The sequence below is a fragment of the Triturus cristatus genome, chromosome 12 (genome assembly GCF_964204655.1).
Source record: "Triturus cristatus chromosome 12, aTriCri1.1, whole genome shotgun sequence".
Lineage (NCBI taxonomy): Eukaryota > Metazoa > Chordata > Amphibia > Caudata > Salamandridae > Triturus > Triturus cristatus.
Genome location: NC_140595.1, coordinates 155,536,380 through 155,560,092, shown reverse-complemented (window position 1 = coordinate 155,560,092; position 23,713 = coordinate 155,536,380). Strand labels below are relative to the sequence as shown.

Sequence of the window (23,713 nt, the reverse complement as noted above, 5' to 3'; positions counted from 1 at the left end):
GGCCTGAGGAGGGGGGCAACGCAGCCCCCCTCCTAAAGAATTAAAAAAAAAAATTTAAAGGCCATGCCCTGGGGGATGGGGTCCCCGGGGCAGATTAAGGCCTCGGGAGGGGGGCCACGCGGCCCCCTTCCAAATTAAATATTATTTTTTTTTAAATTAGGGGGCAGGCCCTGGGGGATGGGGTCCCCAGGGCCAATACATTAGAAAAAGAAGGGGGGGCCACACAGCCCCCCTCCTTAAAAAAAATTAATAAATAAAAGACCGGCATCGTGCCAGAAGCCACGCCCCCACCTTGCAGCACTCTGCAAACGCGCCCCCTGGCGCGTTTGCAGATGGGGAACAAATTTCCCTTGAATACTGGGGGTTCCTGGGGGCCAACTAGCCCACCAGGAACCTCCAGTATGCGCCAGGGGGCTGCGTTGCAGAGAGGTGTTCTGAGGCCACACCCTTCTTTATACCGCTCTGCAACACAGCTCTGTGGCGCTTAATGGAGGCAGCTGGTGGGCTAGTTGCACCCCAGGGACCCTCAGGATTCAAGGGGAGTTAATCCCCCAATTTAAAATGCGCCACGGGGCGTGTTTGCACAGTGGTGAAGGGAGGGGGTGGGGCCTGAGGTGACATGTGTGCAAACACACCTTGTGGCGCGTTTTAAGTTGAGGAATTAATTCCTCTTCAATCCTGAGGGTCCCTGGGGACCAACAAGCCCACAAGGTACCTCCAGTAAGCGTCACGGAGTTGCGTTGCCGAGTGTTGTAAAAAGGGGAATAGCCTCTGAACACCTCTCTGCAATGCAGCTCTCTGGCGCATACTGGAGGTACCTGGTGGGCTAGTTGGCCCCCAGGGACCCTCAGGATTGAGGAGGAATTAATTCTCCAAGTTAAAAGCGCCACAGGGCGTGTTTGCAGACATGTCACCTCAGGCCACGCCCCCTTCCTTCACCATTGTGCAAACGCGCCCCCTGGCGAGTTGTAAGTTGGGGAATTAATTCCTCTTCAATACTGAGGGTCCCTGAGGGCCAACTAACACAACAGGTATCTCCAGTATGCGCCAGGGAGCTGCATTGCAGACAGGTGTTCTGAGGCCACGCCCCTTTTTACACCTCTCTGCAACGCAGCTCTGTGGGGCTTACTGGAGCTACCTAGTGGACTAGTTTGACCCTAGGGACCCTTAGGATTCAAGGGGACTTAATCTCTCAACTTAGAACGGCCACAGAATTGAAGGTGTGAAAGACAAGTGTGTAGGTGGTTAGAGGACTGCATGCATAGTGGATAGGCGTTTGAAGCAGTCCATGTGCTAAGGCCTGGTTCACTGCATGAGTACTTGGATACTGACTGAATGATTAGAGTACTGCAAGGAGAGTGCCTGGGTGAATTTATAAGTGTTTGGCTTTTGGCGCAGTGAATGGATTAGTACATGGTGCTGAATGGGTCACTGGAGGAGTGTAAGGGGAGTGACACGGTGTTTCCTGGAAGTGTATGGATACTGACTGAGGAATTGAAGGTGTGAAAGAGAAGTGTGTAGGTGGTTAGAGGACTGCATGCATAGTGGATAGGCGTTTGAAGCAGTCCATGTGCTAAGGCCTGGCTCAGTGCATGAGTACATGGGTACTGACTGAATGATTAGAGCACTGCAAGGAGAGTGCCTGGGAGAATTTATAAGTGTTTGGCTTTTGGCGCACTGAATGGATTAGTACATGGTGCTGAATGGGTCACTAGAGGAGTGCAAGAGGAGTGACAGGGTGTTTCCTGGAAGTGGACAAAGACCCTGAGGACGTCCCTCCGGCGATTCTGACCTGGAATCCAGTGCCCAAGGACCCTCCTCGACGACCCAGATGATGCCTGCAGACTCAGAACCAGGGACCCCTCCAACCGCGACCAGCAGAGGGTAAGATTTCCCGACGTCCAAAGACACATGTGCACTCGGCGCTCCCGGCCTCCTGTACCTAACTCCAGGGTGCCTAACTACCCTCCAAGATCCCAACTTACCCCTCGAAGTAATGGTCGCCCCAGAAGATCCACCGTCCCCGAGCCTGCAGCCTTTGTTCCCTTTTAAAGATCTCCATTGAATAACATTTAGCGCTCGACGGCTCAAAAGCACCCTTCACCCAGCTGCCCGAGTGTCCCTGGCAGTGCAACCTTTGTCATATCCTACTTCCCCATTTGCCCTGAGCAAGTGACCAGGAGATACAGGACGAGATGTCAACGTGCACTCAGTATAACGTTCATGCGGATAGTGCGTTTTAGGGAAGTTCTTCCAGCGCTAAGGCGACTGTCCAAAGGCGCCTCGTGGTGAGCATCCAGTCTATATTGCAAACAGGCAGGGATCCCTTTTGCTAGCGCGAGCACAATTTGAAAGGGCTGATAAAGCCTCTAGTGATTTAATCCAATTGAAGAAATGTGAACAAGTAGTTATGACGTTCTCAAAACAATTGATTTATTCTCAATATGAATTGATTCTGATATAATTTTTGTGAATGTTGATTGAATTCTTTGCGGTGTTATAAAACATTGTCCGTCTTACGAAGATATCAACAATAAACCCAATGCATTTCGGGTTCAAAACGAACCCTTCGTCAGGGGTAATACTTGAAGCTGTAAATAACAAAAGGCAAATCAAACTAGCGTCCTCATTTAACAAACTGAATATTCTACAAAAAGTCATGCTGGAATATGCAATGTCGAGGTCGCAGAGTGAGCACTCCACTCTCTCCATTAGTAATGAGTGAATGTGCATTTGAAGGTACGTGACAAAGTTGAGAAACGCGATCGGAGTGATCTTAATTGAAAGTGCATGCCTTAGTAAAAGGAAAACATCAGAAGTACCCTTATATAAATTATGAGTTCTCGAGAGTCGGTGAAAAAGATAAACGTGAAGATAACTTGGGAACTTAAGTGATTGGAACAGAGTGAGTGGAATACGCTGAAGTGACCCGTTATAAACGTGAGTATAACAGAAGACAAGTACGGTGAAAAATACGTCTGAAGATTGGCGTGTCTTCAACGGGTTAAAAAATGGCTAAGGTGCGGGAAGATAGTGCCAGTGGTGCGTAGAGAGAAGTTACAAAGATACGTGAGACAGGGTAGAGCAGAGCGACAATACGAGAAGTCTATACACATAGTTTTTACGAGCTTACCCGGGAAGTGCGTGTGTGTCCACATCCGGCGAAAACACGTCCGGCGAGGAGGCTGGCGTGTATTCGTCGGAACGGGAGGAGTTTAAATAAGGAAGAGAGGACGGGTAATACGCTAGGGGAATGGAAATAGAAAGAGTGCACAGCGGGGTTGACACCGGATACAATGTGCAAAGCATAACGATGTTTACAGAAAGCAATTTAGAGAAAAAAAACAGGTAATGCGCCTAAGAAATGGAAGTAGAAAGGGTACATTAACAGGATTAACACAGGATACATTGTACAAGACATAACGATGTTTACAAAAAACAATTACATTCAATGCGATCATTTAAACCCAGAGGCTGCAGGGATTGCAGTTTTTTGGTCCAATAAAATTCTGCCCTCACGAGGGTTTTTTGTGGGTCAGCATCATTGCGAGATTTTTGTGACTCCAGCACAGTGAAACGTAGCTGGGAAATGTTGTGTTTAGCTTCTATCCAGTGGACTGCCACTGTGGACTTCTCATTTTTGGTGCGAATGTTGCTTTTATGCCCTCCAATGCGGATCTTTATTTTACGTTCTGTTCTCCCGACGTAAATTTTACCACAAGGGCATTTGAGGGCATAGATTACATTGGATGTGTCGCAGGTGCTGGAATGTCGTAATTTTATTTTATGACCTTTGGTTGGATGAATGAAAAGATCACCGGGTATTGCATTATTGGGGGAACAACCTTTACAACGCAACTGTTACAACGCACTACACTTACAACGCATGTTTTACAACGCATAATCCATTACAACGCACTACACTTACAACGCATGACACTACAACGCATTTTTAAAAAATACCTTTACAACGCATACCATTACAACGCCTACCATTACAACGCATAATATTACACTACACTATCCAACACTTACCCTACTGTTGCACCCCCTGGAGTTAGAATAGTAATTTTTACCCCTATACTATCCAACACTTACCCTACTGTTGCACCCCCTGGAGTTAGAATAGTAATTTTTACCCCTATACTATCCAACACTTACCCTACTGTTGCACCCCCTGGAGTTAGAATAGTAATTTTTACCCCTATACTATCCAACACTTACCCTACTGTTGCACCCCCTGGAGTTAGAATAGTAATGTTTACCCCTATACTATCCAACACTTACCCTACTGTTGCACCCCCTGGAGTTAGAATAGTAATTTTTACCCCTATACTATCCAACACTTACCCTACTGTTGCACCCCCTGGAGTTAGAATAGTAATTTTTACCCCTATACTATCCAACACTTACCCTACTGTTGCACCCCCTGGAGTTAGAATAGTAATTTTTACCCCTATACTATCCAACACTTACCCTACTGTTGCACCCCCTGGAGTTAGAATAGTAATTTTTACCCCTATACTATCCAACACTTACCCTACTGTTGCACCCCCTGGAGTTAGAATAGTAATTTTTACCCCTATACTATCCAACACTTACCCTACTGTTGCACCCCCTGGAGTTAGAATAGCAATTTTTACCCCTATACCATCCAACACTTACCCTACTGTTGCACCCCCTGGAGTTAGAATAGCAATTTTTACCCCTATACTATCCAACACTTACCCTACTGTTGCACCTCCTGGAGTTAGAATAGTAATTTTTACCCCTATACTATCCAACACTTATCCTACTGTTGCACCCCCTGGAGTTAGAAAAGTAATTTTTACCCCTATACTATCTAATACTTACCTTAAATGCAATTAAATATTATGCGTTGTAATGGTATGCGTTGTAATGGTAGTTTTTAAAAATGCGTTGTAGTGTCATGCGTTGTAAGTGTAGTGCGTTGTAATGGATTATGCGTTGTAAAAAATGCGTTGTAAGTGCACGCATTGTAAAAGTGTGCGTTGTAACGTCATACATCTGCATTATTGCAATGCACACAGTTTAGACACCTCTGCATGCCTTTGAGAGTCATGTTAGATGTGGTAGATGGTGGATTTAGCAACTCTTTCAGGTTCTTTGATCTTTGCATGGCGAAAATGGGTTTTCGTGGAAACAAGGTTGATAGACCTGGTTCTGTCTGGATGATATTCCAATGTTTCATGATGATGGATTTGATGGTAGTGGCTTGTGTAGAATGTTTAAGAACACAAACCAATGGATTGGCCTGTTTTTTGTTGGTGCGTTGTAGCAAACTGTTACGCTCGGTCATTGCAAGTCTATGTTTTGCCTCATTCAACAGCTGGGGTGGATATCCTCTTTTCAAGAATCGATCTGAAAATTTGTTAGTGATTGAGATCATCTCATCAGGATCCGAAGTGATTCTTTTAAGTCTGATAAATTGCGAGTACGGTAGATGTTTCTTCAAGGTAGATTGGTGGAAGCTGTCAAAATGGAGAGAATTGTTCCTATCTGTGGGCTTGATATACACTTTAGTTTGTATGGATCCTTGAGTGATTTGAATTAATACATCCAGGAAGTTGATGTTGTGTTGGTTTATGTGATGAGTAAACTTGATACGATCATGGATATGATTAAGTTCAGAGATGTTGCATTCGACATCATTACGATCACCTTTCCAAATTATTAGAATATCATCAATATAGCATTTGTAGAGAACCAGATTATGAGACCACTTGTGGTTTTCAAGGATATGTTCTTGTTCGAGTTTGGCCATGAAAATATTAGCGTACGAAGGCGCTGCGGCAAAACCCATGGAAGTTCCGTTGTTTTGGGCGTAAAACACACCCTTCCATTCAAAGTAGCTGTGATATAGTGAGAATTGAAGAAGTTCCAACAGAAACACTTTTTCAGCACAGACATGGTTGTGATTTAGTAAGGCCCATTCAGTGGCTTCGAGACCATCTCCGTGGGGAATGGAGGTATAAAGGGAGGTCACATCAATTGTACATAACCACCACTGTTCAATACCTTGTGTGTCGAGATCATTTAGAACATTCAGGAGACCAGTAGTATCTTTCAGATAATACTCTTGGTTTTGGACGATGGGTTGCAGGAAGTAGTCAAGGTATTTACCTATAGGCTCAGATAGCGAACCGCATGCTGACACAATTGGTCGAAAAGGTGGTTTCTCTAGGTTTTTATGAATCTTAGGCAACATATAAAGTTTGGGCCTTCGTGGATACTCTGTGTAAAGGAACCTCTCAGTTTTGTTATTGATCCAACCCATCTCTTCAGCGCGTTTGAGAATCTGTTAAAGGAGACACTGATAGCTGTGTGTGGGATCTTGGTCAAGTTTAGTATAAGTGTCTGAGTCAGCGATGTGCTGCATTACGCTCTCTTCATAGAAATTGTTGTCAAGCACTACAAGTGCTCCGCCTTTATGAGCCTTGGCGAAAGTCAGAAGAGGATTGTTGGCTAGTTGTTTTAAAGTACTCCAATCTTTGGCTGAAAAATTCACTTTTGTATGTTTACGGAAATTGATGTTGGTAATTTCAGCTTTGACTAACCTTTCAAAGGAATCAATTGACTTATGCGTGATCGGAGAACAAAAGGTGCTCTTGGGTTTGAACTCTTTAAATTGGCTTGAATCATCAGATGATGTGAGTGGATCAAGCGGCATGGTAGAAGATTCGATGGTGCTGAAAAAGTATTTAAGTCTTAAGATTCTGACGAACTTGAAAAAAGCAATTTCGGTTTCCGCAATGTTGCTTTGGTAAGTTGGTACATACGAGGTGCCTTTGTTTACAACTGTCAATTGAGCCTTAGAGAGTTGAATTTTGGAAATATTGACAACTAGGTCGCTCGTGTTTTGCTCCGGAGAGATCTCTTGTCTGTTTCTGAGACTTTCTCCTTTCCTTTTGCCCCTCCTTGTTTTTGTGGAGAATGTCCCGGTTGATGGTTTGCAGCAGGGCTTGTGGCTAAAAAAGATTTCCGACTTTGGGTGGTTGTTGAAGTCTCAGCGGCTGGTTCTTCAACATTAGAGCTGTGGCTGACTGGTGGACGATTGTGGGCTACTTCTGAATCTGACACGACGCTTTCTTGGGAACAATTAACATTCACGGGTTTCTGCCATTTGCGCTGGTTGTAAACTTCTGCCCAGGTGTAAACCTCGTCGAGTTTATAATCAATAGTGTCTCTTCGAAAAAAAATTATCTTGCGTTCGTGTATTTCTTTGGCATATTTATCAAGTTTTGTGTTGAGGTCTTGCAGGAGATCATCCCAGTTATCAGGTTCCTTTTTAGATAATTCTTCTTTGATAGTTGCTATTTCAACTTCAAGAGATTTGAGGATATTGGAGAGTTCTTCTACGATTAAGAGAATCAGGTCCAAAGAGCATTTATTGAGGATTTGATACCATCTTTCCATAAATTGTTTGTTGGTTTTGCAGAGCATGGGTTTAAGAGCAATCCGTGGCCCTCTGGGTATTCTTTTGGCTTTGTGATACTGGATGAGGGTGGTCGCGTGAAGTCTCTGGTTTATTTCTTTGCGACTGACATATTCAAGCTGTCTTAATAGTTGTGACGTCGAAGAGATTTGAGGACTGAAGAGTCTTGCCTCTTGTACTAGATCATATATTTCAGAAGCTGCTTCTGGTGAAAATGCTAAAGTATCAGCTTTATTAGTGGTTAATAGAGCTATTTCATCGAAAGACATAATTATGGTGCTACGTTGAGAACTGAGGACAGAAATGTAGAGATACAGGACGAGATGTCAACGTGCACTCAGTATAACGTTCATGCGGATAGTGCATTTTAGGGAAGTGCTTCCAGCGCTAAGGCGACTGTCCAAAGGCGCCTCGTGGTGAGCATCCAGTCTATATTGCAAACAGGAAGGGATCCCTTTTGTTAGCGCGAGCACAATTTGAAAGGGCTGATAAAGCCTCTAGTGATTTAATCCAATTGAAGAAATGTGAACAAGTAGTTATGACGTTCTCAAAACAATTGATTTATTCTCAATATGAATTGATTCTGATATAATTTTTGTGAATGTTGATTGAATTCTTTGTGGTGTTATAAAACATTGTCCGTCTTACGAAGATATCAACAATAAACCCAATGCATTTCGGGTTCAAAACGAACCAGGAGCCTAGCTCCCACAGCCGCGTGGTCTGTTAGCCAGCAGCCACCAACCGGAGGTCCCCTGCCTCTCATTGGATAACATTGGGCCTAACTATCTCTGCACCCGGCTGCACCTGTGCCGCTGAGGGTGTACCAACTGTACCTACCTGACCCTGGGAGACCCCTGAGTCTATGCCCAGAACCTTAACTCTGCCAGTCGAGTACGTACCTAAAAGCCGATAACTAACTTTTCTTCCATAGGCTAACATTGACTGGGTTCACTTGGAAATTCTTCTAAGTGTGGAGTTTTGAAACTTACAAATATTCCTCTAAAATCAGCCGAACTACGAATTCCAATTTACTCACCTGTTATCAGGAGAGACCTCAGTGCTGCATCTTTGAGCCCAGCACTGATCCTAAAAAGTAATTCTAACCATACTTACCACTAACTTGAACTTCCTTCCATAGGATATCATTGCCTTCTTTTTGCTGAAAAAGTTTCTAAGTGTTGATTTTTGAAACTTACAAATATTCTCTAAAAATCGTGCCAACGATAAAAACGTATTTACTTGCCTGTTTTAGATAGAGGTCCCAGTGCTGAATCTAGGAGCCCAGCACTGGATTACAAAAGTACCATAAACCTACTTTACCTGCAAATTGAATTTCCTTCCATAGGATAACATTGGTATTTCCAACTGAAAAAGTTTCTGTCAACTTTTAAAATACAATAATATTCCTTAAAAATCACTACTGTGAGCAAAACGCTTTTACTTAACTGTTTACAGCTCATGTCCCGGAACAGAATCTAGGATCCAGTCCTGTGGTTAGAAAAGTAATCTACAAAGTAACTAATTGCATTTAACCAGAAATTCCCATTGAGCTCAATGTTGCATTGTGTTTGAAATTGTGTTGCCTATTGCAACAAACTGTAACTATTGCATTCAAAAAGTCTATTGCCTATTTGAATATTTGAAAAGTATTTAACTAAAGTTACTCATCCTGAGAAAGTCCATTTTGATACCTTGTTGGTTCTAAAATAAAACAACTATATATTTTGATACAAAACAATTGGCCTAGAGTTCAGTTCTTGAGTGTGTGAGACCATTTGCTGACTGAGTGTGTACAACAAATGATTTACACTGTCCTCTGATACTGCCTTACTGCTCGACCAAGCTACCACTTTAGAGAGTAAGGTTATATCTCACTTTAACCTCTGCCAAACCTCTGGGGACTGGGGACTCTATACACACTGTACCGTACTTTGGTCCAGTATATATAGAGACACTTTCCTACACCATCCCCTTCCTTCACCACTGTGTAAACGCGCCCTGTGTCTGTTTTAATTTGGGAGATTAAGTCCCCTTGAATCAAACTAGCCCACTAGGTACCTCGAGTAAGCGCCGTTGCAGAGAGCTGTAAAAAGGGGCACGGCCTGCACCACCTTTCTGCAACGCAGCGCAGTGTCACTTACTGGAAGCACCTGGTCTAGTTGGCCCCCAGGGGTCCTCAGGATTGAAGGGGAATTAATTCCCCAACTTAAAAAATGCCACAGGGCGTGTTTGCACACGTCACCTCAGGTCCCGTCCCCTCCCTTCACCACTGTGTAAATGCACCCTGTGTCCGTTCTAAGTTGGGAAATTAAGTCCCCTTGAATCCTAAGGGTCCCTAGGGTCAAACTAGCCTACTAGGTACCTCCAGTAAGCGCCACAGAGCTGTGTTGCAGAGAGGTGTAAAAGGGGGCGGGCTCTCTGAACACCTGTCTGCAACGCAGCTCCCTGGCGCATACTGGAGATACCTGGTGGGTTAGTTGACCCTCCGGGACCCTCAGTATTGAAGGGGAATTAATTCCCCAACTTACCACTCGCCAGGGGGCACGTTTGCACAATGGTAAAGGAAGGAGGCGAGGCCTGAGGTGACATGTGTGCAAACACGCCCTGTGGCACGTTTTAAGTTGGGGAATTAGTTCCTCTTAAATTCTGAGGGTCCCTGGGGGCCAACTAGCCCACCAGGTACCTCCAGTATGCGCCAGGGAGCTGCGTTGCAGAGAGGTGTTCAGAGGCCACACTCCTTTTTACAACACTCTGCAACGCAGCTCTGTGGCGCTTACTGGAGGTACCTTGAATCCTGAGGGTCCCTGGGGTCCAACTAGCCCACCAAGTACCTCCAGTAAGCGCCACAAGGCTGCGTTGCAGAGAGGTGTAAAAAGGGGCGTGGCCTGGAGCACCTCTCTGCAATGCAGCCCTGTGGTGCTTACTGGAGGTAGCTGGTGGGCTAGTTGACCCCCAGGGACCCCCAGTATTGAAGTGGAATTAATTCCCCAATTTAAAACGCTCCACAGGTCGCGTTTGCAGAGTGTTTTTGTGAGGGGGCGGGGCCTAGGGACGATCGCGTGTCTTTTAAATAAAAAAAAGAATTTGTAAAGGGGGGCTGTGTGGCCCCCTTCCTCTTACTTTTTTGGGGCCCTGGGGACACCATCCCCCAGGGCCTGACCCCAAATTAAAATAAAAATGATTTATTTATGGGAAGGGGGCCGCGTGGCCCCCTCCTGTGGCCAATTCTGGGCCCCGGGGACCCCATCCCCCAGGGCATGGCCAATTTTTTAAATATTTTTATGGAGGGGGTTGCGTAGCCCCCCTCCTCAGGCCATTTATGACACCGGGGACCCCATCCCCCAGGGCCGGCCTATGCATTTTCTTTTTTTTTTTCATTTATTTTAATGGGGAGGGGGGCCGCGTGGCCCTCCTCCCGGGTCACTATTAGCCCCGGGGACCCCATCCCCCGGGGCCTGGCCTCTCGTTGGGGACCGTGGGGGGGTACCCAATCCCGCCACGGTCCCAGCCGTCTCCCCGCCTCCTGCGGGAGCTGGCATTGCTTTTCCACATGGGGAGCAGCTAACATACTGCTCTCCATGTGGAAAGCAATCTGCTTTGCTTCATTGGAGCAAGAGCAGGTTTCCCTGCTCTCGCTTCAATGAAGCAAAGCAGTTTGCAATGGCAGGGCGGGAGCCGCGAGCCTCCTGCCCTGTCATTGTAAACTAAAGTGTCCCGGGGGTGGGCACCCCGGGACACTGCAGGAGCCGGCCCTGGGGGGTGGCGGTCCCCTGGGCCATCAAGGGCTCCAGGAGTGGGGCCAAGCAGCCCCCCTCCCACCACTTACAAAGCCCCGGGGGGTGGTGGTCCCTGGGGCTGGGGGGTCCGTCACGGACTCCCCAATTTTACTATTTACTGCCCTGGGGAGGTGGCGGTCCCCAGGGCGTGTGGGGGGGCTTGAGCCCCCCCACAGGTTTTTAAAAAAATATTTAAATAGTCAAATCAAGCCCCGGGGGTGGTGGTCCCCGGGGCTTGGGGGGGCCTTTGAGCCCCCCAACCATTTCAATTTGTAGCCCCGGGGGTGGCAGTCTCTGGGGCTGGGGGGCCTGGGGGGGCTGGGGGGCTGAGAGCCCCCCCCACATAATTTCAGAAAAGCCCTGGGGGTCGGTGGTCCCCGAGGCTGGGGGCCCTCTGGGCCCCCCATTACTATAATATATTGCCCCCGGGACTTGGCCCCCCGGGGGCTAATTAGAAATGAAGCGCGGGAGCCCACGCTTTTTTTTTTTTCAGCAGCGGGATGTGCGGACCCCAAGCGCATCCTGCGATTTCCAAAAAAATAATAATAATTTTTGAGCCTTGGGGTCCTTGTGGGTCTTTGCGTGGTTTTTTCACTGCTTTCTTGTGCCTCGGTTATACCGAGGCACAAGATGGCTGCCAACACTTCCTGGTTTGAAGTGTTGACAGCCAATTAGCATGAAACTCGTAATGTGTTTTTACTTTTGAATTTCTCAGCAACTACTGAACGGATTTACACCATTTAACAAAAAGGCAAGAGTCTGAACCAAGGACTAACTGTTTGCCAAATTTGGTGTAATTCCGTTCAGCAGTTCGGGCTGTAGCTGCGACTAAAGGTTCCTATGGGAAATTGCATGGGGAAAACACGTTTTGGGACCCCCCTTTTTTCTCGGCCCCCGCTTGATGAATCACCATGAAACTTTCAGGATAGGAGCGGACCGAAGTTGGCCAAAAGTTTTGAAACTTTCGCGAGGATTCGTCAATCGGCACCAAAGTTATTCGGAATAGAATGTTGTGGATTTCCTAAGGAAAATAGGTCCTAACTATAACTACCTACTGGCGACCGCCAGTAGGTAATATATACATACATACAAATATATCAACTTCCAATCCCGCCTCTCAATTCAAAGGATGGGTCTGACACAGCTCGGGTCACCTCAAAGTAAGGTGTTTATTCCACCACTTAGCACATCAGATTATTTGTGTACACACATAGGCAAAACACCTCGCAGACGCGTTTCGGCGATTGCCTTTTTCAATGCCAGTTTTGTGTGAGGCAGTTCGTAGTTCACGGGGTTTTGAAATACTGTATAGTGAACTCTCATTGGAGCAAAGCCGTGAATCATGGAGAGTGGACTGAGAAGTCTCTACAAACATACATATATACATACACATTTTATTTTCTCACCAAATGCCCAAGGCTGCGAGGAGGCACTCGACAAATATGCCCATTTTGCGGCGTTTCCTTTTCTGAATACCTCGGCGTTCCGATAATTCAATTGCAATGCCCTACGCGTTTCGAGGCAGACTGGGGGCCATCAGCCAATAAAAGTATGCAGAATAATTGAATCAAGAGTTGTCATTGCACAGGTGTGAAAGAGAGTGCAGCCCCTGATGAGAGGCGTCTGCCTCGAAACGCATAGGGCATTGCAATTGAATTATCAGAATGCCGAGGTAATCAGACAAGGAAACGCTGCAAAGTAGGCATAGTTGGTGAGTGCCTCCTCGCAGCCTTGGGCATTTGGTGAGATATACATACACATATATGCATACATATATACACATACATATATGCACATATATATATATATATACACAACCATATGCATATATATACATATATACAGACATATATACACATATATCTACACATATACATACATACATATAGATTCATACATTTACATAGATACATACATATGTATATATACAAACATATATATACACATATATATATACTGCAAATGCCTTGAAAAAACCAGGGATGACGACGCCGTGTACAACCGGCTGACTGACAATAAATGAAATTGAGCCAGTACACGGCGTCGCCATCCCTGGTTTTTTCAAGGCATTTGCAATGTTATGCGGACTTTGCTAGGGTAGTCCGCGTTCGACGACGCACCCTCTGATCTGGTGAAGCGGCGGCAGTTACTCCAGCACGGAGGAGAAATATATATATATACATATATATATATACACATATATAAATATACATATAAATATATATATACATACATATATACATATACATACATATATACATATATAGATATTTATACATACATATACACATATATACATATACATACATATATATACACATATATATACACATATACATACTTTTATACATATCTACGCATACATACATACACATACATATATACAAATACATATACACACATACATATATATGTATATATAGCTCACTGAACAAAAAAGTTGCTATATTAGGTGAAAATATCAGTTAAAACATACCATTTTGAACAATAAAACCACTGAAATTCACGAGTTATAGTTAGCTCAAGTAATTATAACTCATGTCCTAAAGTAGCTATAACTCATTCCCCACTATGCACAGCGCTTTCATGAACAATGTAATTTCAGATGTTGCAGTGATGTTATGAATCATGTCATTGAACATGTCATGAGTGATGTAATATGTGAGGTAATTAGCAGTGCATGGCGAGGGCACAACTTATAGTTACTTTAGGACACAAGTTATAGTTATTTGACAAACTATAACTGGTGAAATTCAGTGGCTTTGTATCACTAACTATAAGATCCCTTTATCCTTTGTTTTTTTTTAGTGAATTTTTAAGATTTTCTTTTTTTTACGCAAAGTAAGATACTATTACCATACATTGCTATAACGTCACTTTAACCTTTGTTTTTCAGTGAATTTCTAGTTTTAAAAAAAATGTAAAGTAAGATGTTGATTGCTGTGTATGGCTTAGGGTTGGACGCAGGCCCTACTCTGCAGCCAGACCCTGCGCCTATCGCCTCGGAGGCACCCATCCTGAGCAGGACACAGCCTTCGGGTGTGTGAGGCGGGTGTATGGGCACTGGACCTGACCTACAGCTGATATTTAAGTGCCAAAAGTTAAGCAGTTTTAGGGAGACATTACTAATATTATAAACCTATTGTTAGGGAACATTGCAAAGACAGCTGTCACTGGAATCAACCCCAAGATTTGTTAGAGGCCTTGGGATTTTTGTGAAAGGATTTCACGTCACAGGCCAGCATCCCACTCTAAAAAGTGTTCCCGCTTCAGACTCCAGAGCAGTCCACCATCTGACATTCTTATGGAAGACCAATATCTTGACAACTGTCAAAATATCGAAGTGCATGGTCAATGGTCTGAAGTTTACAAACAATTGCTGTTATTACATTAACCCGTTCCCTGCTCATGACGGAACCACTCCGTCATGAGCCACGGGCGCCGTGTGCTCATGACGGAGTGGTTCCGTCATGCTGCGGCCGTTGGCGGCCGCTCCGCCCACGCGGCGCTAATTCCCCGCCTGTGCGGGCGAATAGCGCAGTGGGCGGAGTCGTGACGGAACCACTCCGTCATGAGCACAGCTCACCCGTGACTCATGACGGAGTGGTTCCGTCACGAGCATGGCGGCGCCGCACTGCCCCCAAACCCCCCCAGCGCCGCGGCGGAATTCGTGCCGCGGCAAAGGGGTTAAAAGATCAACCCTCCCTCATGTCCCTTAAAGCTAGGTGGGCATGGCTGGACTGGCCTACCAGGCATCAGGCGTTTCGGTGGGCTTCCAGGATGGGGCTGATTTCACTGCCGGTGTGGGTCAGTTTAGCTGCTGGGGACCTGCCAGACACATTCCCACTTGCGGCGCCTCTAAATAAACAATGCAAAACAAAGGGTTTTCAAGTATGCATTAAGCGTAATTTGAGAAAGAGGTCTTCAAATTGTGGACTCTCGCCCACCCAGGTATCCAATCCCAGGGGTAAATGCCTCAACAGGCACTTGTAAATAAAGTTGGCCTGGGAGCGCAACTTTGATTGTTTGGCGCATTTCCAGGCTGTCTTCATTTGCATGCCGCCCTTGAAGTGCTTACAAAATACATGGCAAATTTAATAACGTAAAAGGAAATATTTCCAACCGATTAGCTTAACTAGCATTTATTTTTCATTTAAGATTTCTGCATTATTTTATATGCCGTTATCTGAAAAACAAGACACTTAAAGAATAGTTTCATTCTGTGAGTGTCGTTTTTCTCCTTCAGTTAACTTCATATAAGATAATGGAGAATCCTTAAATCTAAAAAATAAATGCAAGTAAGCTAATCGGTTAGAAATACATTCCTTTACGTTATGAAAATGTATTTGGTGAATGTGATCACTGCGGATGTGGGCAACAGTGACTTGTATATTAATGGTGCACGGTGAATATGCAAGTCATTATTTTAAAATTGTATTTATACAAGGTAGGCTGGTTTAAAATTATTTATTATATTATTTTATTTTAGGATAAAATAAGTGCTTTCAAATTATATATTTTAGTGTTAGGTAATCTGTACCTAGTGCAACATTTGTCTATGTGTTATTAAAAGTCCCCTTTCTAGAATTCAGCACATAACACTTTGACATTATCTTTCAAAAATAATAACTCCTTGTCACCAGGAAGCTTCAAGTGACTCCATCGTTTAAATCTAAACTGGATCCCAAGCAGCCTTTACATTTGGTGATTAACCAACTGTACACATTTACATTTCTTTCAGGAAGCAGACACTCTGTTGAGAGGGCATCTTTCCTCCTTAGCTCTCTGTCCTTACCAGGGCTTCACAGCACAGGGAAACCCATTCCCACCCCAACCCCACCATCCCTTCACTTTCTCACCGAGGCACCTCAAGGGCCACATAAACTGTTATGGGATTGTTGTGGTTTTTTCTAACCAAAACGTATGCGAATTGCTTTAGTAAAATTGTCAAAGCATGGGCATATGGATGCCCATAAGCCTCATCCACTTTGACTTCTGTTCACAAACAGCTGTCCTTCAAGGTGAGTCGAGGGGGTGACAGGGAGGAGGCCAGCAGGGTCACATTCAGATACAGAAATCTAATCATTCTGGCCCCTTGGGCCTCAGAGAAATGACCCAGGAGAAAGAGGAACGTAGTGACATCCGTGGATAGTGTCAAAGAAATGGCCTTGAGGAAGGGGCGACATAATTTTGTAGTTTATAAATGACAGATCTAGTTTTCTCAGAGAGATGCCTTGAGGAAGATGCAGAGTTATTGGGGCTTTTTGTGTTTTTGAAAAGGGCCATTAGTGCAGCAGGTTCAGTGGCACTGGGGCCAGGGTTGTGAAGAGCTATCACACCACAATTGCGGGTGCCTTTCTTGCAAAAAACGAGGTGTGAAACATTGTTATTGCTAGTATTAGGGCCAAGGTCACACTTGTGCACAGGGAAACAGCCCCAAGCAACGAACTGGCAAGCGATAAGATGTTTTCTCCTTATTTGTCCTTAGAAAGGAGCAGAAACCCTGCTTTGGACCTCAGGCCTAGGAGTGATGTTCCAGTGGAGTAAGCAGAGGACACAGCCTACTTTGCAAGGCTGGAGGTAACATTAGTGCTACAGTTGCAGTGACACCAGGGCCCATGGGTGTGAAGGGCCAACTAAACCAAAGTTATGTCTGTTGTACTATGCTTCCTTGTTTGCATTAGGGCCCAATACACCTCTGCTGTGCCAGTGTTGCTCTAAGCCTTGGACCTGCGGCCCACCAGAGGTGAAATTTGAAGCAGAGGAGATATCTTGGCTGAGTCTCAGATAATATGGCAGAAAGCGAGCGGGGCAAGACGGTGTCCCATGTTCTTAGCAAAGGGGCAGAGGAGAGGTCAAGCTTTGCAAGGCTGCATCTATCGGTGAAGCAAGAGCAGTGGCACTGGGGCCCAGGACTGTCAGGGGCCCATGGCATCACAATTATTACTGTCTGCCTTTACAAAAGGGGCAAAGGGAGGGCTCATTTTTCTTGCTAAGAGGGCACCCTTGCTGCAAAGATGAGGCACCACATGGGAGCTAATTTTTTACTGAAGAGACAGAGTCTGTTTTGCGATTGGCATGATGACCACACATTGGGGAAGGGGTGAAAGAGGCAGATCAATTAATCAATCAATCATAGCGTTTATAGAGCGCACTACATACCTGTGAGGGTCTCAAGACGCTCAAGATGAGATAGCCTGCTTCTCTGGGCTGCAGCTATCATTAGTGCAGTAGGTGTAGTTGCCTTTGGGCCTAGGCTAACAACACTCTAATGATGGGGCCTAGTGTTTTTGGGCCAATTTCTGTTTTCATTTGATATATTTGCATGTTCATGACTCTCACATGTAGTGTGGATCAAGAGCTACAGAAAAATACCCCTGAAATGATCTCATAAGCCCTGTCCACTGCACTCAGCCCTGTCCCTCCCGCTTTTCATATTCTTGCCATTACTGTTTGGAGGGGGGGGGGGCAACATAAAACAGCTTGAACACCTCTGCTGTGTAACCACTTGTTTTTGCATTGTTTATTTAGAAGCGCTTCAAGTAGGAACGCAGCAGGCCCCCAGCAAACAAATCTTGCCCCCACTGCAGTGAAACTGTCCCTTGCCATGTCAGCCCACCAAAACTGTCCCTTGTCTTTTCAGCCCACCAAAACACTCAGTAGCCAGTCAGGCTCTGTAGGTGGGACGCGAAAGATTGTAGTTCCAAAAATTGGGTTGGGTTCTTGAACGTTTGGGTACATTACTGAGAAGGAAAAAAAAGATATGCAACACTAATAATGTGTACTTCGGCTATGATTGTATTTCTTAATAGTTTTTAAATTGTTGACTTTTTATGATGTTTTTAATCTGTGCATTAAAAAAGTATATTTTTGCTATGCCTGTGGTAATTATTACGTTTAATACATAGCTCATCAGAATTATATGTACTTTTGATAATTCATGACATTTTGTTTTCTATGGTCGAAAATCAGCCTCAAAGGAAGTTTTGCTTGACTGTATGTTTCTATACAGCATAGAGGTGATATGTGTGACTAAACAAATAAGTACCTTAACTGGGATTTAGCTTGTAGCTGCTTTCCAAAGGTCCAAAATGCATTACTCTCACCCTTATTGCCTGTGGCAAACTGAACATATAGGAAACTGCACGTGTCTCGTACCCCATGCACTCAAAACTGAGAGAGTCACATGTCATGTAAGTTAGGGGGGCTGAATGGATGGAATTGCCATGTCTGTGGAAAAGCATGCTAAACATTTGACAAAGGTAATGTAATCTGCCAAAAGTAATGTTCAGCACTATCTCAAAGCCAACTAATTAGGATGAGAGGTCTGGTACCTAGCAATATAAGCCTTATAAAGAGTAGGTGTTAAACATATATGGTTGAGGAATGTTTCCATACAGCCAAGGAGTTATATCCAAGACTGAATGCCAGGTACCCTAAACCAGCATTTCCCTTGTTGCTGATATCTAAATATCCAAAATGCAATGCACCCAGATTACAACCTGTGTTCACCCTAAACACAAAGAAAACACATATAAGTTGAGTACCCCTATGTACAAGAGACCCAAAGGAACGAATTTGGAGGTCAAATCTTGGCAGAAATATGCCCTGAGTGAGGGAGACTGGAGGGAATTTTAATGCTAAAACTCTGAAAATGGTAATGTTCAGTGTGATCTCCCTGCCAGACAATCAGGGTGAGGGAGATTTGGCACTTAGCGATAGAAACATTAAAATGGGTCGATCTTAAAAACATATGGTTGTGGTGTGTTTCCATACAGCCCAGAGTGACATCTTTTAGAGAAAGAGAGGTGCCCTTACCCTGGATGTCACTTGCAGCTGCTTTTCGAATTTGAAAAATGCACTACACCCAGTTTTATGCCTGTGGAAAGTCATAGAATACCTATAGCTGCCTGGTACCATCTTGCTAAGGAGACCCAGAGGAACAAAGTTGGGGGTCAAATGTTAGCAGAGGCATGTTTCTGCCTGAGGGAAACTGAGGGAACTACCATATTTTGATTAACAAAATATGTTAAAAAAATCTGACAAATGTAAAGTTTAGCACAATCTCACAGCCAGCCATTTAGGGGAAATGTAGTCTGGCACACAGGGGTAGAACCTTATGATGTGTAGATGATATAAAATGTGCATGAGGTATGTTTACACACAGCCCAGGGTGGATATCTGTGTCCATATGACAGGTAGTCTAAATCAGCATTTCCAAACTGCACTGTACTCAGTTTATCACCTGTGGGGACCTTGGACCTATAGAAACCCCATACATAACTGGTTTCTCTAGCGATTGGGAGATACAAAGGAACAAAGTTGGGGGTAAGTCTTTGAAGGTATATGTTCCTGTGTGAGGAAAACTGAAGATATTATATATATATTTTTTTTTAAGGTGCTATAATCTGACAAATGCCTGGTTCACTATCCATCTCGCGGCCAGCCATTCAGGGTAAGGGAAGTCTGGCACACACCAATGAAAATCTTAGGATGTGTTAATGTTAAAGATATATAGTTGTGGCAGGTTTCCATACAACCCATGACTGATATTGGTTGAAAACAAAGGTACCCTAAACCAGCATTTTGCATCCGCTTTCCAAATTTCCAAAATATATTGCATCAAATGTATTGTCTGTTGGCAACATGAACCCCTAGAAGTCACAAACATATCTCTCCACACACTCTGGAGACCCAGTGGAACAAAGCTTAGGGTCAATTCTTGGCAAAGATATATTGCTGGATGAGAGAAATGACCATGTTTTGAAAATAAATGCTAACATTTTGACAAGCATAACATTTAGAGTATTCTACTAGCAAGACATTCAGGGAAAGGGGGTTCTGGATAGCACCAATAGATTACTTAACCTGTTCTAAATTATAAAGTATATTGTTTTTAAACTTTCCATGTTGTCAAGTTTGATATCTATCATCAATGAGCAGTGCACTATATATATACAGTGATGGTGCCACACTTAAGTGAAATGCTTTAATTAGGGCCACTGGAATTATGCGGCATGAGAGGGCTAAATTGGGCAGCAGGGTTAAGTAAATTATGTGGCAAGAAAGGGCAACTTATGCAGCATAATATGGCATATTTTGTGATAGTATTTATTCATCATGTTGTCACTTTTAAACTTGGTAACCCTCTCTGGGCATTAGTTGCACCTCATTAAGAACAGTTTAACACCCAAATATAGCAATAAGCAACCGAAAAGTGACCAGTCCACCTTTCCAAAGGGCCTACCACTGTGCTTCAACAAGTGTTGTTGGACTTTTAGTAACTTTTGAACCATTTACCGTTTGAGCTAGAAACAAATTCTTATTTTGGTTAAAATCTGCAGATTATGTGGCAGATGATGAATTATGTGGCAAATGTTGCAAATCTATAAATATGCAAAAATCGCCGCAACCGCACAATCACATAATTACAGTGGCTCTGGCTTTAATATTACATATTTGATTCTGCAGAGTAGATTCCCATATACTTTGTATTGCTGGACTTCAGGTATTCAGAGCATCATTTCCTTGGTTAGTTGTCAGGTATTTATGTTTGTCTATTTGTGAAATACAGTAGAACATTGAGCCTATGTGTTAAACATATGGAATTATCCCATTTACAATATATCTTCAAGATGTAATGAGATAGTGATGCTGGGTATGCAACAAGCTTTGAATGTACTGATAAAACATTCAGTTTGGGTGCTCAAAAAGAGTTACATGTGTTTGAGCAACTTAACGCCAATACTTTGAAAAAAAGTCTGACACAGAAATTACTGTCTGCAAAAAATCCCATATTCAAAAAAGCAATAGCAGCGGTGCACTACGTAAAATAACTATAGACACTTGAATTATGCTAGATTCATTTTCTGCATAATAATGGATTTATCACACTTGCCGCATAACCGATTATCTGGTGCATAATATTCAGATTTCAACATTAAAAAAGAAATACAAAAATGTTTCTAAATCAAATGAACACAGCATATCAAAAATACAGAGCTGGAGACTAATTGGGGGTCCAAAATACAACAACAGGAAGGTAATGTGTCTTCACAGATGGATTTGGTGATTTTTAGGCATAATTAAATATCAATTTAACTATGTGTGAAAGAAAATATGTGTGCAAAATCTGTTTCAACACTACTTCAGTTACATTACTCCATATTCCAGATGCTCTAACTACAATGAACAGGACTTGTATAAATCACTCTGATGGTGCTGTACGATAAAATTGCTCTATATCCAATAAACAAAATAAATACAAAATTAAAGTTATTTCAAGGTTTGGCGATCCAATTCCAAGTGTCAAAAACCGGAGTCAACAAATCCGAAAAAAACAGGATTAGTTGGACATATTCCACTATACATTTATTATCGAGCTAATCCAGAACTGGGTGTCAAATGCTACCCAATACTCAACTCAACGAAGACACAATTCCTACTATTCACCACCGCCTACAGACTGACACAGATTAATGTATGGCTATGCAACATGAACCTTCTAGACCCATGTCAGAACCTAGGCAGTTCTGAAGGTTGTGACATGCCCCAAGCAAACTATGTGAAATCACTCAGATTTCCCACGGGAGACAATTCTCACAAGTGGGCACGCCGATCAGTCTGTCCGTTGGAGCTACAGCAGATCCTGAGGAAATAAAACCTCCTGATGAAGGACCAAACAAGGTCCGAAACGCATTGGGACCTAAAAGGGACAGATGTGATTTGAAAGGAATATTACTTTCATATGCTTTGAATTTGAATAAATGAATGATTACTAAGAGAGGGATTTATTTCCAAGTTGCATACCGATTCACTGATGTTGAGCATATTTCAAGCAATCCTACAAAAACTGGAGAATAATTTTATGAGTATAGGATTTACATAAGGAAGAGTCCCATCGAGAGTAATTGTAGGGCAGGGGGGAGACACTGCCCCAGCAAAGGAGCAGTGCTAATTTATCAATACGAAACACACCCATGATCAGGGAGTGATACACTGCTCGCACACGAAATAGAGTCAATCGGACAACTTTTATAAGTAAGGCGTGCACTGATATTCAAGAATATTTTTTGACAAATCTCACAAGCCCTTCCTTTCAGAAACAGACTTCACGACATCAGTGCAACCCAGGATCTTTCCACCTGGGTGGAGCCAGCCCTCTGCGGCCTACCCAGCACCACCTTGGTACCCCTCTAATGCACGCTACATGCTGCGACACGCCTGAGTAAGGGGTTTGAATTTCAACCACATCACGCCAACATTGGAGGTAGTCCTCTGGCTCCCATCAAGGCCCACATCATCTCCAAGATCAGTTGTACCATCTATATGACCAATAGGAACAATAATCCATATTACATGACCTGGGGCAGTCGGCGCCATACCAACATATGATACCCAATACCGGAGTCTATAATACAGAAAACAAAAAACAGGACATTCTTTCTTCGTTCACAACCCCAGAATGCTAACTAGCACCCTCACCGACCTCAGATCTGCTCCAACCTCCTGTAATTCAGAGAGAAGCAGCAACTCACCAAAGAACTATAAAAAGAGGTTACTTCTTCTTTGAAGATGTGGTTCCTCCAAAAATCAAGGTAGGCAAAAGCGTGCCACCACCAAATGACACTAAATTACAAAAACGAAACTAAAAAGCTGCCTCTTTACTAATAAACTGAGGGCGCCCAAGCTACAAAATGATATCTTGCCTGGAGAGGCGCAGACATCCTTGGGTTGTTTCTGTTGCTGCGCGTGGGGCCCGCCTGTGAATCCAGAAAACACATTTGTCTGAAGTATCGTTCTAGTAATTTCCACAGACACCAGATAAAGAAAAGGGAAAGTTTGACTGCGAGGGGTGAAAAACATCTGGCTCGGAATAGCAAAAGCAGGAGAAGCCTGGCGACAGATGTGCAATAAAATCGATGACTTTACCTTCTCCCTTAATGCAGCCTCGCCTTCTTGCTCTTGCTATCGCAGAGGTCTCGAAATACTGAGGTGAAGAAGGCACCAGGAGGAGGTTGTCTTCTCCCAGCACGATGGGCTGTGGCAATTAGCACTTCTTCAGTTCATGGTAGGTCTTTCTCACATCAGCGAATCGGCGGAAAGGAACAGGGTGTGCGTGCCAGGCCTCGTTGTGGATTCATCATAGTGCATGCCAGCCCTTGATTTATTAATGTGACCATACAGCAGGCATTTGTGGAACCAATGAAGCCACAAACAAGGGCACACTGCCACTGGACGCAACCCTCCATCGAGCAGGGTCTCAGGCAAAATCACTCTTGATAATCATGGACTGCGTGACCGAGAAAAATCAAGTGGAGCCTCGTCATAAATGTCCGTCTGCGTGCCTCGTCCACGAGTGCACAGTAGAGCCTTTCATAGCCTTCTCTGCAGAATTCTGGGGTCACGAGGACACTGAAGGGCAAACACGTTTTTTTTAAATTTCGATACTGTGAGAATGTGTGAAAGTTTTAGTTGT

At 43.9% G+C, this 23,713-nt stretch overlaps 1 protein-coding gene across 2 annotated transcripts in view; it reads right to left on the bottom strand.

Annotated features, from left to right (window-relative positions):
- Window positions 1-23,373, bottom strand: part of POLR3GL (RNA polymerase III subunit GL) — a 549,275-nt gene extending 525,902 nt beyond the window's left edge. The window contains exon 1 of one of the 2 annotated variants that reach the window (XM_085636711.1): window positions 23,167-23,373. The gene's annotated coding sequence lies outside the window, so the exon portion shown is untranslated. The remainder of the gene's footprint in view (window positions 1-23,166) is intronic. The other variant, XM_085636712.1, reaches the window with a different exon arrangement.
- Between the last annotated feature and the right edge of the window lie 340 nt (window positions 23,374-23,713).